At 34.9% G+C, this 16,330-nt stretch overlaps 1 long non-coding RNA gene across 1 annotated transcript in view; it reads right to left on the bottom strand.

The window, feature by feature from the left end:
* The window catches only part of LOC118497681, a 94,359-nt gene extending 78,284 nt beyond the window's left edge, over window positions 1-16,075 (bottom strand). Inside the window, exon 1 of the long non-coding RNA XR_004900202.1 lies at window positions 16,013-16,075. This is a non-coding gene — a long non-coding RNA (uncharacterized LOC118497681). The remainder of the gene's footprint in view (window positions 1-16,012) is intronic.
* Between the last annotated feature and the right edge of the window lie 255 nt (window positions 16,076-16,330).

Below are 16,330 nucleotides of genomic sequence, written 5' to 3'. Positions count from 1 at the left end.
TTATTTTTCAATTACTTACTGTATTATAAATGGATTTCCTTATTGTATCTTCCAACTTGTTTTAATAAATATATTCCATTAGATTCTGCATATTAATTTTATACCCTTGACAGTTAAATTATCTTATTATATAATCATATCATCTGCAAATATAGTGTTGTCTCATCCTTTTCAATTTTTATACATTTTTCTTTTTCCTGTCTGATATACCCGTCATAACTTTTAAATACTAGCTGTCAGTGTAGCCATCCACCTCTTACTCTTGACATTAGTAGAACTTCATGGTTTTTGTTTCCATTAAGCATACCCTTGTAAAGTAGGACTTCATAATGTTTTCTGTCTCCATTAAACATATGCTTAGTTTTAGTTTGAGATAGTTGATTTTTGTCATGTTAACCAATATCTGTCTATTCCTATTTATAGACTAATTATTTTTCAATTAAGTTTATTGCATTTTAACCTTTGCCATTTCATTGGTTTCTGAATAGATTTTCTAACATGGATATACACTAGCATTCTTGAAATAAACCGTACTTAGTCATGTGCTTTTATTTTCATATTCTATGGGATTTTTATACTTCATTTACAATTTTTAGTAATAGTAATAAATGAAACTTCTTTTACTTTTTGTGCCCTAAATGTTAGAATCAATGTTATACTTGCTAGATATAAGGAGTTTGCAAGTTTTTTTTTAATTTTATGCTTTGAAATAGTTGAAATAGCCTAGAAATCTTCACTCTTTAAATATTAAATAAAATCTCCCTCTAAAAACATTGGCTGTAGTGGTATTTTGTTGAGAACAGTTCTTTTATGATACCCGATGGAACAAATTTCTAGGCCCAAGATGGAGTCATTCCTGCCCAGGGAGCCATGTCAGCAAACCAAAACTTAAGGGACTTTTCTGTCCCTATAGCGATGATGTTCCATTGGCTAGAAATGTAGTACATCCAGTCAGCCAATCCCCAAGCATCAAGCCAACTCTGGACGTTCTCACCCCAAATCAGGTTGATTACATGGCCTCAGTCAGATATTTTCTTTTTATTTCTTCCTGTTCTTTATCCTTTATCCTATAAAAGCCTCATGCTTTCTCCCCCAGTTTCCAGTTTTCAGAAAAGAGACTGTCTTCTTCATGAAACCCTTAAGTTTGTTTGTATATCCTAAATTATTTTCTCTAATCATTGTATAATATGTTTTTTATTCCACTGTAGCAATCATTCTTTATAGAGTTCTTTTATTCCTCATATTGTCAATTTTAATAATATATATTTTTCTGAAAATGTATCCATTTTTATCTCAATTTTCCAGTTTATTTGTGTTGCATAATATAGCTTTCTTATTGTCTTAATTGACTCCGGACTTTTTTCTCTTTATTTTTTATTATTTTGGACTTCAAAATATTTTCTAATTTAAGTTTTATGTTTCTATTTTGTTATTTTTACTTGAAGAGTGAGCATTTGTAATTATTTACAACTCTATTGATTTTTAAAAGAATGAATTTCTCTTATATTTATTATATTAATTCCTTCCTTCATATCCTCTTTAGGTTTTTATTCTAATTTTTGTTGTATGGAGAGTTTTATTAATTTCTTTTCTTTATATTTTAATCAATATGATTAATCAATTATATTTATTTTCCTTCTCATTAAAAACATAAATTTTCCTTAGACAACTAATTTTTCATGGTCCCATTTGCTCTGAATAATCATATTTTTAATCTATTATTTTGATTCTCCTGAATTTCTACTATTTATACTTGTATTTTTTCTTTTAATCAAGAGTAGTTTAATAGAGTATATTAGTATATTAATTTCTGTAGGAAAACCCGTTTGTTCCTGGTTTTGTAAGTAATTTACAAAATTTTATTTGACATTATGATTAGTTGGTTACAAGCTAATATGATTAAAAATTAATGGATTCTCTGTGGATATCTGGAAAATATTTTCTATTTTTACAGTCTTCAGAATTAGTTATATTTAGAATTAGTTAAAATCAGTATGAATTATTTTATTATTACATTTTATTTTCTTACTTTCACAGTGTCTGATGGACTAAGAGAGATGTAAAATCTCCTGTTACTGAAGACTGAATTACGAAGTTTACCTTTAATATTTTCTTTATGAACACTTACGTGTTATCTAGTACGGAGGTGTGCAAAAGTCAGGGACAACACTGAATTGCAGACTTCCTTGGTGTTTGCGTTGGCCTGATATGCTTCTTTGATTTTCAAACTTCCTAAATCACTGTCTTGTCTCTTTGCTATCCTAAACTTATAACCTAGACTCAGGGTTCATTTTGTGTCCCACTTAATAAATCATTTCTTCTAATGGGACCCAAATCAGTTTAAATTTATTGTATAGAAGATGTATTTTTTATCAGTTCGGTGGCAGGTTTTTTATTGAAATTTCCTTTTTTATAGTTTTAACACAATCCTCTATTTGTGGTCAACCTTCATTGCTATGGCTGTGTGAGCAGGCCCATAAGCCCACCAGTATATAGGAATGTTTGTGTTGATTTTGTGCTTTTAAAGTTATATTCAATACAATTATATTATAAAAATTTGCTGCACAAAAACTAATTTCTCTATTTCTTTAGAGAACCTAATATTTACCTCATATGAAAACTGATAAATTAACATTCTTCTTTCTCCTCCCTCAGTTCCCCATCCTCATCGACCCATATTCTCACTATTTATCTTGTAAGTACTTTTCAATACTATGACTCTATCACTTCACTTGTCAGCTAGTGAAGAAGAGGCAAATACATAACTTACTCTCTCTTACTTTCTTTACCCCTTTTCCTCTTAAGTATTTCTGTGTTATTTTTACATCATCAGAGCATCTACAATTACATTCTGCTTTGCATCCTAATCCCACATTTGTTTTAGTATTAGTTTTACACTAAATCATTTTTAAAAGGTCCAATAGGAGTCGTATGTGTAGTTTTCCCAGACGTCCCTTCATTGGCTTTAGTTTATTTTTTAAGCAATGTACTCAAAAGGGATCATGGGAAAAGTGTCCCCTGATTTTTAACAGGTGCAGAGTTCTCTGTAGGTTTGATAGTTGCAGGAAAGCTTGGCTGACTATTCCATGGCTGACACAATTTTCTCCTGAATATTTTGATCAATGGTGCTCTATTCTCATACGACTTTGTTGCCAGGAGAAATCTGGCCAACCTCATATTTTTGTCCCTGTATAAATGATACGCATATAATACTTCACACATATGCATTCTATGCTTCCCTGAAACCATAATATTCTTTTGTCTATCACTCCAATTCTGACATGTATCTATAAAAATGAGTACTCAAATAGCTTATGAACAGATTTCATCTTTATTAGAATGGTTAAAATCATTGAGCTTACAGAAAGATATTTTGAGGCTTTCAATTCAAATACATGAAATAAGACTTTTCAAACTAAAGGCATCATACTCCCCTAACCAATGAATTAGGATACTAGTTAAAAATGTAATATCTGATTGGTTTATAAACTCAAGCTCCCTAAAACACTTTTATTTGAAATTTGTTAGTATAAACTGGCATATCTATTACCAAAGTGACAAGATTTAGAGATATTTATTGAAATTTGTACATTTTCAATTAGCCTCACCTATACAGTAAGTCCCTTCTTTTCCCCTTTAATAACGAGAGCTCCTTGGACATAGTGCTGCAATTTCCTGAAGTATTTCTCCATTATCTACTGAAAGCAGTGTATGCTGGGAAAAAATCACTGACCCCTCTCTAACAGCGACTGTTTTACATTGAACATGACATTACACCTGTGCTTTATTTAAATAGAGAGAACACAGGACAGTTTTTCTTCTTTATGTGCACTGCAATTTATAGCTAATTTTGTCAGGATTTTATAGATCTAATAAGCTGTGAGTTACAATATTTTGATAATTTATCTTCTTTCAGCAGTTACTTATTGAGTACATGCTATCTGCTAGGTACCTTTTATGTTTTAGAGATACAGGAACGAACAAAGCAAATAAAACCAAAGCACCCTGTAGTAAAAACTGTCAGGGTATGACAGTGGATGAAAAATGTCAAGTATGACACAGCTGTGCCCTAGTTGTGGGGAACGTCAGATGCTGCTAGCTCACCACTGCACCCATCCTTGGGAATTGCTGTTGGCAACAGGAACCGCTTTACCCAAGATTACTCGCTCTTCTCCTCACTCTCTACTCCACCCCCACCGGGATCAACCTCTCTGCAAGGTCATCTCAGCTCCAGAGCTTATAGGATCAGCTAAATCTCCGTTGCAACTGTGTTCCAAGTCAGCTTTTCCCTGTGTTCTGTCCTGCCTTGCTAACATCTTCAGTGGTGAATTGCTCAAAAAAAAAAAAAAAAAAAAAAAACCGGCAAAATAAATTAAGTCAGTCTGCCTCCCAGAATCTCTTTCTAAGGAACTCATCCTACCAACTTCCTCATGACACTAATACTTCTCTTGAAGCATAAGACAATAAATGAAAAGGCAAATTACTGGCAGTGATAAATGTTGAAGAATATTAAGCCTTTAACATGTGTGTTCTGAGTATGCATATTTTAGATTTTGAAACATGTAAATAAAAATCATGAGGCTTCTATTATCAGGAAAGTCTTAATAGTTTGTTTGCTGCTCTGAGCTAAGCAGCTGTTATATATGCAAGTAAAATTCAAAATGAGAAAAAGGGGGATCTCAAGTGTATGGTTTGGTAGTGTCTAAACAATGATAGAAATAAAACCTGAATGATAAAATACCCTGTGAATATAGGAGACCCCAAAGCAGTACTCTAATAAAGTAATCATAACATAATTTAAGTTGTCACGAAACTATAAAGATATGAGCTGAGGCCATGTTGCTATTGGCATCAGCATTCTCGACATCTCTTTAAACTTTGGCTGTAACTACTGACAACATGTGCTTCCTGGGTAGCCTCTGCCTCTCAGCTCACTCTGCCTGCCAAGTTCACGCACACGGTTCCCACCCATAGAGCTGCTGCCTTAGGTATCTAGAGAGGGAACCAACCTGAAATTTACCTGTGAATAGATACAGCCTTGTATCTCTGTTCAGTTTTAGTTTTGTTTGGAATAAACTGTGTGAATAAGTTGGAGAAAAGTGAGCACAGAGTAAACAGTAACTATCAGGTCTTAAAAATCAGGGGGTTCCTACAGAAAGGAGTATGGCCCTCCTTTCTTGACCGGCATTTCACAAGACGTCTCCCCAGCAGTTCTGCATCCCAGAAGCACCACAGAGGATGCTTACCTAGCCTCTGCTCACTCCCCAGTCATTACCACCTTATGGGATTGTTGGGTAAGTTTAACAGTTCTACCTCTGATTTTTTTACTATCTTTAAGAACTTTTGGGGGGAGGTTGTATTATTTATTTACATTTTTAAGCATATAAATCAACTTTTAAGTGCACAATTCAGTGTCATGCAGTGCACTCACGTTACTGTACAGCCATCTCCACTATTTTCAGAATACTTTTATCTTCCCAGACGGAAACTCTAGATAAGTACTTTTCTTGAGGGGAAAATGCACACCTCAGGGCTCCACTAATTGAAATTTAATATCTGTGGACATTGGCTTGGCTAGAATACACTATTTTTTTTCTTTTTATATGAGGAGAATATTAGCAAGGAAATTATTAGTTTAAGGACATTTTCAGTCCGTATGTTTAATATGCTGAAGGAAAAAGATCAATGTTAAACACGGTAGGAGTCATAATTAAAGATGTGGTAATTATAAGCTAGTCATTTTCATTAAAGTAACTCCCAATATTTTTGCTTTATAATGTCAATTTTGAGTAACTGCTCATGTTATAATGGACCAAAGAAGCTATTAATATGTGCATTACATAATCCATATATGTTGCTAACTCTTACTGGTCGGCTCCCCCAGTTAATAAAAATGTGTTAGATGTTACTTCCTATATCTTCATTAACAGTGTTGCAATTATATGTTAAACTAAGCTCCAAAATAGCTATATTAATAATACATGTGTTGATCAATTTCCATTCTTTTCAGATAATATTGTAATCTGCCTGGTTACAGGCTTATTTAATGAGTGTGTATGAAGCCTGTCATTTAACTGGCCCAATAATTATGCTTCTCCAACCAATAGATATCCTCAGAGTGCCATCCCTTAAGAAAATATAATAGTTTATAATAGTGTTTATAATATTTTAAACTGAGAAATAGAATTAGTGCTATTTTTATACTTCATAAAGTCTCCCTTAATTGATACTAAGTATCAATGCATCAATTTCATAAATTTCTATTACATTAATATCTCTAAACAGAGAGACACAAACCCGCGTTGAATTCCTCCAAGTCTCCACATGGTTAGAGCTTTGGTGGAAACAGGAAAGGTTCATCTGGGGACACCTATCAGTAGAAGCCTTAGTCCAATTAGTACAATTTCCTTAAGGAATATAATCCTGCATCTTTGAAGGTGGGTTTCCTGCGGAGATTCATTAAATGTGCAATTAACAAAACTGCCTTAACAAAAGGCATCTTCTTCTATTGAAATAGAAAAGCTCAATGAACTTCTACCAGGGGATGGTTTTAAAAGAGCAACATAGGTAAGTGCATTTTTTTAAATATTAAAAATCACTTTATAAAGCACATTTCCTTGACATATGTGAAACCCAGCTATGCGTATAAACCCAGAACTATAGCACTGGGAGCCTGCTTTTAAAAAACAAATGCAGTAAATAGTTTTCCTGCTTCTCAGGGTTATCAGTATGAATGTCAAAATTGTTCTGGATTCTGGTTGAGAGGTCCACAGGGGACCATGTTTGCCCTTAAGTGGATGGCTTCATGTTATTTCTTGTATTTCCTTTAGACATATTTTCCTTCTCTTTTTATCACTGTCAGATTCACTGTCACTTTTCACTGCCTCTGATGAACCTGCCTCCACCTAACTTCTATTTCCACTTTTTTGCTATGAATATGTTGTATCTTTTAGCATAACAGATGAAGAGTCATCCACCCATCTATTTCATGTATCAATTGTATATATATATACATATATACACACACACATACATACATATGTATGTATTTTATATAACACCAAATATTGATGTTTTATCTTTGGATTTATAGAAATATTGTGATATATTTATAAAGTATGTTATATACATGTCCTAATACATATTATTCATGAAGCAAATTCAATGGAAAAGATAGTCCTAATATAAAAATGTATGAATATTTCAAAATTACAATGAAAACACATGTTTCCTAAACTATGCATGTTGAACAAGCATACTCCATTTAATAGACGGTATAGGCTACTACTGGTTCCCTGCGTTGTTCTCCTTCAGTTCCTACCCGTCTTGCCTCCTCTCCACGTTAGCTCCTTAAAGCCCTCTAGTGAACAGGCTCCTGCAATGCTCACTTTTCTTTGCTGACTGGCTCTCTCAAAACCACTGCTTTTGAGAAGTTCTTCCATCCAGCACTTTCTTTTTTTTAAGTATTTTTTAAGGTTTTATTAATTTATTTTTAAAGAGGGAAAAGAGGGAGAAAGAGAGAGAGAGAGAGAGAAACATCACTGTGCGGTTGCTGGGGGCCATGGCCTGCAACCCAGGCATGTGCCCTGACTGGGAATCCAACCTGCAATGCTTTGGTTCGCAGCCCGCACTCAGTACACTGAGCTACACCAGCCAGGGCTCAATCCAGCACTTTCAATGTCCCTTCCCGCCAAGCCAGGATCAATAACACTTGATTCATCTTTTCCCCTGTGGAAAGATGCACCTGCTTTAGAGGGTCCTCCCACAAGATCCAAGGACAGCTCTTCTTTCTCCTCGGCAGGGAGCAAGATGAGATAAGAGCTGGGAAGGAATTTGTCGCTACCGCTGAATGATAGAGAGCGTAGTAAGAGTTATGTTCCCAGGGACTGTGAAGAAGGACAGAAGTGACAAAAGACCCAAACTCCCTCATATCAAATAGGATGACTGAGTCCCCGAATCAGTGTCTGAAATCAAGTTACTGCACACACAAAAATACTACATTCTAGACCATCACCCAGTCCTGGTGTTGCGATTTCATGGAAAGAAGATCATCAAAAGACTTAAAGAATCAAAGGACACGTGTTGGATTGAGAGTCCAGATTCAGAATCTAATGTGTTAGATTCATTTCCTACAGATTCATGTGTGGGCAAATGAACTTTACTGCTGACATCTCTCTAGTTTAAGACCTACTGTTATTCATTCTCTGGCTCTCAACTCTACGTCAATAAGTGAATGGGTCATATAACTGATGAATGAATTAGTGAAGCAGGATTATTATACAACATTTGTTGAGACTACTCAGGTAAGAGTGAGGCTGTGTGTGTTTCCTGTTTTTCTGAGTAGGTTAAAAGTCAAGTATAGTCAGGGCCATCACATATCCACTGGTTTCTGATTTAAATTTATGAATGTCAATAGGTGTGTTTTTACCTCCTGTTCTATCCTTACACCCAGGAGGCAAGATGGATATAACTCCAATTTGATTGTAGGCCATTATCTTGGTGGCAGTGTGATTTCTTTTACTTATTGTTTATTTCTACCCTTTTCTCCGTATAAATGTCCTAAGTCTCCCTGAACTACTTATACAACCAGAGCTAAAATGATTGAATATCTTATTTAAATTTTTGGCAAAGCCATTGAACCTCCCTAAGGCTGACTCTCGTCTGCCAAACTGTCGTAATTTTTCAGAACATTAGTTCAATTCCAATCCTCTTGTTATCCACAAATTAACTCGGAAGCACAACTAGACAATTTTCCACTTTTAACTGCTCCCTTGGGATGAGAAGTGCCTGATATCATCACTGCTCCTCCAGCTTACAAAGAACAACTCTGATGGCTCTTCATAGCATGATCTCTGTGCTCCAGGAAGGATATTTGCTTTTGTGTTTTTATTTTAAAATATAGCGTAGAGAGAGAACAGTACAGAAATCGTAATAGCACAGTTTGATAATTATTGAAGAGTAAACACATCTGTGTAACTACTAGCAGATTGAGAAGTAGAACATTACCAGCTTGGCAAGAAGACTGCCTCAGGCCTAGCCCAGACCTCATTCCCCAGAACATAAGCATTACTCTGATGTCTATAATCATCAACTACTTTAGTCCACTTTCTTTTATTTTTTTAAAGAGTTTATTTATTTTTAGAGAGAGTGGAAGGGAGGGAGAAAGAGAGAGAGAGAGAAACATCAGTGTATGCCTGCCTCTTGTGCTCCCCTTGCTGGGGACCTGGCCCACAACCCGGGCATGTGCCCTGAGTGGAAATCGAACCAGCAACCCTTTGGTGTGCAGGTTGGCATTCAACGTACTGAGCTACACCAGTCAGGGGAGTTTACTCCATTTTCTTTTTTCAAGACAGAAATATCAGAGGATGTACTCCTCATGTCTGGTTTTCATTACTCAAATTTGTCTGAAATTGATGTTTAAGTTTTATTTGATATTATTCATATATAGGATGGTATACTATAAATTATATCTTCCTTTCTGTTCTTTTTTATTGATTGAAGAGAGAAAGGGAGTGGTTTTGTTTTTCCACTGATTTATGCATTCATTGGTTGCTTCTTGTGTGTACCCTTGAACCTTGGCATATGGGACAATGTTCTAAGCAAACCAGGGCCTTTTTCTATTCTTGATGATAATTTGCATTATTTTCCTTTTGGTCTATGATGAATAATACTGCTTTATACATATCCACTGGCACATATATGTATTTATACACTTACATTGAACATATATATATATATATATATATATATAAGTATACTTGTTGATATGCACATACTGAAATTTAGAAAACAATATAACTTATCAAAATGGTTGCACCAGGTGACAACTTTTTTTATTGTTTTTCAAATACAGTGGTCTCCATTAACCCCCCACCACTACCTCCCACCCCACCCACCCCCACCTCCCACCCTTGAGATCCTACTCACTTTGGCTTTGTCCATGTGTCTTTTATACATGTTCCTTGAAGATGCTTACCCTATTTTTCCCCATTATCCCTCTCCCCAGTTCTCTCTGGCTACTGTCAGTTTGTCCTTTTTTTCAATGTCTCTGGTTGTATTTTGCTCGCTTATTTGTTTTGTTGATTAGGTTGCACTTACAGGTGAGATCATATGGTGTTTGTCTTTCACTGCCTGGCTTATTTCACTTAGCATAATGCTCTCCAGTTCCGTCCATGCTGTCACAAAGGGTAGGAGTTTCTTTTTCCCTGCTGCATAGTATTCCATTGTGTAAATGTACCACAGTTTCTTGCTCCACTTGTTTACTGATGGGCAACATTTTATGACAGCTCCAGTTGTACCACACTCTCACCAACACATGGTGTTTTTGAGTATTTTATTTTGCTATTTTATTACAGTGGGTTTATGTGATAACATATCTTTGTGCTTTTCATTTACTTTTGTCAAATACCCAATGAAGTTGAACACATCCAAATACGAATTTCCTATTTTAATACACTCTTCAGTCCTTTACTCATTTTCCCAGATTTTTTTTTAAATTGAGCTTTTTCTTTTCCTTAATGACTTTAACCAGATACTTATAAATGCACATGTTTACACAAATACGTGCATTACAATACGTTCTCCTACATTACGGCTTGTCATCTGATATTTTTACTTTTGTTCTTTGATAAACAGAAGTTCTTGATTTTAAAATAGTCAAATTTTCCAATCATTTTCTTAGTCAGTTCTTTCATGTCCAGTTCAATAATGATTTACCTCCTGAGAGTCATAAACACATTATCTTATGTCATCTTCTGGGAGCTGAGTGTCATCTTTGTATTTCTTTTTGTTCTTCCTGTTTTACCTTTCACATTTAAGTTAAAGAGCCACCTGCAATTGACTTGTGAATGGTGTAAATTATCAACTATTTGGCTATCCAGCACAATTTATTAAACAGCCCATTCTTTCTTAATTGAAATGAACTGGCACCTCTGTCACATATCAAGTGTGTGTGTGTGTGTGTGTGTGTGTGTGTGTGTCGCTTGTTTCCCTAAAATCTGTATTGAGATCCATTGGTCTATTTCTATCCATGTGCCAATCAATACCTTATCACTTCAATTTCAGTCACTTTACAAGTCTTGATACTTGGTATGTAAATTCTCTAACTTTTTCTTTCTAGAGTGGTGATTGATATTTCCGTATAATTTTTGTGACAAGAGAAAAATCCTGAGATGCCTAAACTGAATCACAGCAGGCCAGAAGATGCAAAATAAAGGGGAGAAGTTAATCAGTTAACACAGCTGGGCCAGAAATCAACAAAAGGTTGCAAACATTCCTGACATTGCTAAATGCATGCTGAGATTTTGCATCAACTTCTAGATGGCTAGTTCAGCTTTTATCTAAAATGGGATAGCTGACCTCAGCTATGGGATACAAGACTCCAAGTATCCTGCTTCAGCATGAACTTTCCACATTGTACCCACAATGAATCCAGAAGCAGCAAGCATGCCTTCCTACAGACTGTCCTCCTATTCCAGAGCTCACCAGCTTCACCTTCCTCCACCCCTTTATCAATTGCTAATGTAAATTCTTTCAAAACCACTTACATCTTTCTTCTGCAAACACATTGTATAGAGGAGTTACCTCAGCCCCAGGTAGGCTTACTTCATCTGGCTCAGCTGCTGCTGGTGGTTTGGAATGCAAGTGCGGGGACCTGGCTAGCATATGGCTCAATAAAACCTTTTTTCAGTAAAGCTTTCAGCCTCATAGGTGTTTTGATTAACATCCAGAATCAGCTTGTCAAGGGAAATTGTTACATTGAAATGTTGACTGGAATTGCATAGATTGATTGAAAATTGACATCTATACAATTTTGAACTTTCTCGTGGAGACTAGTAAATCACTTCTTTTATTTAGGTCTTTTCAATTAGACTCAAGAACATTATGTAAATCTCTGTGTACAGACTTCACACAATTTTTATTAAATGTATTATTGAGTATTTTATTTTGATTCTATTGCAAATGACAATGTATTTCAATTCCATTTTCTAATCTCTCTTTATGAGTTTATAAAACTAAAATGTATTTATCAACAACCTTGTTGAATTCTCAAAATATTTCTAACAATCTTTTTTCTAATCATATTAACTTTTCTACGTATATAGCTGTGTGTATGTAAAAAATACATATACAAATAAAGTTTCACTACTCTTTCCCCACTCCTTACACATTTAATTTTGTTTTGTCTCACTTCATTACAATAGCTGGGATCTCGATACTATGTTGCAATTAAAGATAATTGTTCTGTGTCTAATAACAAAGGAAAACTTTTCAACATTTACCATTTATATAAAGCTAATTTCATGTTCTTGAATGCACAAATATTTTTGTTAAGGTAGATTTTTTTTCTTTCTATCATCCACAGTTATTGAATTTTATTAAATGTATTTATTTTTCTATTGACATAAGCAATATCATAAAATTTTATCCCTTTTCTCTTAAAATAGTGAATTGCACTGGTTGAGTTTGAGATGTTAGGTAAACCTTGCATTTGGGAAAAAATACAGAAATAATCACACTGTATTATCCTTAAGTGCACTACTGGGTTTTATTAACACTTTATTAGGAATTTTCATCTGCGTTTGTTGGAAAGATGGGCCTGTGATATCTCTTTATAGTGGTATGAAAGTTTTCTTGACTTTACAAAGCACTTTGGGAACTATATCCACATTTTATTAATTCTTTGCAATATTTTGTGTAATATTAATGTTCTTTCTTAAAATGTAGGAAGAACTTGCTAATGAATTCCTCTGGGCCTGGAGTTCTTTGTGGAAAGTATTTTAATTAAACATCTGATTGTTTAGTAGATACAGTATTTCAAGGAATTTGTTCATTTTCTGTAGATTTTTAAACATATAGCATACATATGTTCATAATGTCACGGCAGTATTTTTAATGTATAAATTTTTTTTTAAAGATGGTCTTTACTGCCTTTGGTGATAGTGCTTTTTTTTAAAGATTTTATTTATTTATTTTTTAGAGAGGGAAGGGAAGGAGAAAGAGAGAGAGAGAGAGACATCAATGTGCGGTTGCTGGGGGCCATGGCCTGCAACCCAGGCATGTGCCCTTACTGGGAATCGAACCTGTGACACTTTGGTTCACAGCCTGCACTCAATCCACTGAGCTATGCCAGCCAGGGCTTAATGTATAAAATTTGATATAATGTCCATTTTGGAATTTTGCAAACTGTTAATTTGTGTACACTTATTTTATTGATGCTTTTCCAGCAACTTTAATTTTCAAAGAAGTAAATTTGGTTTGACTTATAATTTCTATTGTGCAATTTGCTATATATCATTTTTTCTTCTTCCTATGTTCATTGGGTTTAATTTGCTAATATTGTTCTAAATTTTTTTCTAAACAAACATTATCTACATCCAACAAGTTTTTCTTTTTGTCCTCTTTTGGTTCTTTCTTAGACCATGGCTTAGTTAGAAATTCACTGCTTAATTATCTAATATTTGCATGTGTTTTAATTATGTTCGTGTTAATGGTTTCCTACATGGAAGGTTCATTAACAGTTTACCTGCATCCTTTTCTCTAGCCCCAGAAAGAACTGATATTGATGCTTGCCAGAATCCTCTTATAATAATGTCAAGAAATTTATAGGAGCAAACGGATCCATAATAAGTGTTTTGTTTTGACTAAGCACATGCACAGTATTGTTAAGAATGTTTATCGAGTAACCTGTAATTAATGAGATGAAGCTACTCACAATAATGAGAATTAAGGTTGTACCTGAGAGGGGACTGTGTAACCAGCTCAATATACAACTAGAAGAAACATCCTCCTCCAAAGACGCTAGCTTCTCTGTGCTGAAGTGGTTCCAAACACGCTGCCCCATCTCTCTTGACCAAGAATATCCCGGGAGACATGGAGGGAGATACGTGTACTGTGCCTGAGATTCCTGCTCTGCTCCTACCGTTCATGATGTATTGTAAGTCTTGTATCTTTTTCTAAAACTAAATAAACTTGGTGGTGGATAAAGGCTATTGCATCTTGTAATTTTGATTTACATTCAAACTGAAGACCAATGATTTTTGTCAAGTTGAATGAGCAGTTTGTTCAAATTTCTAGAGACTTACTTCATAGCCCAATATGCTATGAATACTGTGTTTCATGTGCACTTGAAAAAAAATGTGTTGTGTAGTTTGGGGATTCAGAGTTCTATATGTCAACCAAGTCTACCTAGTTTATTATGTATATCCTTCCAGAATATTTGTCCACTTGATCTATTAGTATTAAAGTATGATGTTTTAGCCCTGGCTGGTGTGGCTCAGTAGATTGAGTGCCAGCCTGTGAACCAAAGGGTCACTAGTTCAATTCCCAGTCAGGGCACATGCCTGGGTTGCAGGCCAGGTCCCCATTCGGGGCATGAAAAAGGAAACCATACATTGATGTTTCTCTCCCTCTCTTTCTCCCTCCCTTCTCCTCTCTAGAAATAAATAAATAAAATCTTAAAAAATAATAAAATAAAGTAAGATGTTTAAAAAATCTCTCATTATGATTGTGAATATATATATATATATATATATATATATATATATATTTCTACTTTTATTTCTATCAGTGTTGTGTTAGCTTTTATTATTGAGTCTACATTATTAGGCACCTATATTTTGGGGGTGTGTGTGTTAAATTATTCTAGTATACTGACCATTTTACTTTTATAAAATTTATATTTTTTAATACACGCTAAAGCCCAAGCTTATTTCATCTTGTATTTATAGAAAATATAAAGGTTTGGGGGAGCTTTTTATTGCTTCTTTTGAGAGTGCTTTCATGGTGTGTCTTTTTTTCTTTACATTTTAACCTGTGTTTTTGTTGTAAAAAGAGATTTGCCGAAGAACATACGTGCATACCTGCATAGCCCATGGACACAGACAACCATGCAGTGAAGGCTAGGGGGGTGGCGGAGGCTGGGTGGAGGCGGGTAGAGGGGGGTACATCAGGGAAATTAGTAACATTAAAAGTGTCAACAATAAAAAAGCATGTGATTTCTGTTTTTGCTTTAATCTGGCCATGTAATTAAGGTTAAAAACAATGATTTTATTTCTACTAAAAAGCTAGCCATCCATCTTATTGCTTCTTTCAAGGCTCTGTGTCTCAGCTTTAGAATTTTCTCTTTAGCTTTCAGCAATTTTGGTATGCTATACCTAAATGTGGTTTTGTTGTAAATATTCTTCCTTTTTAATGATTGGATAATCCATAGCTGTGATTCTAATCATTATAGCCTAATAAAGAAGTTTCAAATAAATTGTTCTTAATTTTACAGTACATGTTAAAAAAATTAATACTTTTTACTTTTTAAAAAAAGATTTTATTTATTTATTTATTTAGAGAAGGAAGAGAGGGAGATAGAGAGAGAGAGAGAAACATCAATGTGCGGTTGCTGGGGGTCATGGCCTGCAACCCAGGCATGTACCCTGACTGGGAATCGAACCTGCGACACTTTGGTTCACAGCCCGCGCTCAATCCACTGAGCTACACCAGTGAGAGCTAATACTTTTTACTTATTTACATCACTGTGCTGAAGTTACATAAGAAAAGGAGAGGGAGAAAGAAGGAAACAGATAAGAGATCTAACATTTGAAGGATATCTATTGTATAGCAGATATTTAAAATACATAAAAGCACTTAAATCCAAGAACTTATCCACATAGCACCAAAAAAAAGGGATTCTAGATAGTATAGATTTCTTTTTCCATAATGCTATTATTGTGTTGACTGTGCTGGGTAACCTTTTGAGAGAAACTGAATGATATTTCAAATAAGAAATTACTATTGAATTATGGAAGAGAAAATTGACCTGTAGAGATCATTTCATTTCTCATATTACTGAAGAATAAACCCACGTACAGGGCAGAGAGCACCTAGCTGGGTAACCTCAGAGCTCTGGCTAGAATGGCAGCTGATTCTTTGTCTTGTCCTATTTTTATGGTTAGCCAAAGAAAACAAAGTGAAAAAGAAAAAGGAAAATCCTAGCATTAAGGCCTTGATAATGATTTCTTACATGGCAATAAGGCGTATTTAGCCTTTAGTCATGGCTTCCCAGATTTAGCACTGTGTGTCTTAGTATTCCAAATATGGCCTATGGGAATGATCACACCTTAGAAAAATTAATAAGAATGTGGAACAAACAGACCCAACTGTGGCTACTTACCAGTGTTACAAGGAAGTACATCTGTCTGAGAAACTAAACAGAAATTCTCCCCCTGCACAGAGCAGAAGAAAACGCCCAGTCTCTGCTAACCCAGCCTCATTTCTGGGCAGGCCTCCACAGACCGTCTGTCATTGGTCACTGTCACATGCAGACGTGTGTGTCTGATTG

Source organism: Phyllostomus discolor, chromosome 1 (assembly GCF_004126475.2).
Source record: "Phyllostomus discolor isolate MPI-MPIP mPhyDis1 chromosome 1, mPhyDis1.pri.v3, whole genome shotgun sequence".
Lineage (NCBI taxonomy): Eukaryota > Metazoa > Chordata > Mammalia > Chiroptera > Phyllostomidae > Phyllostomus > Phyllostomus discolor.
Note: the sequence above shows the minus strand (reverse complement) of the source record. Positions and strands in the feature narration are given on the sequence as shown.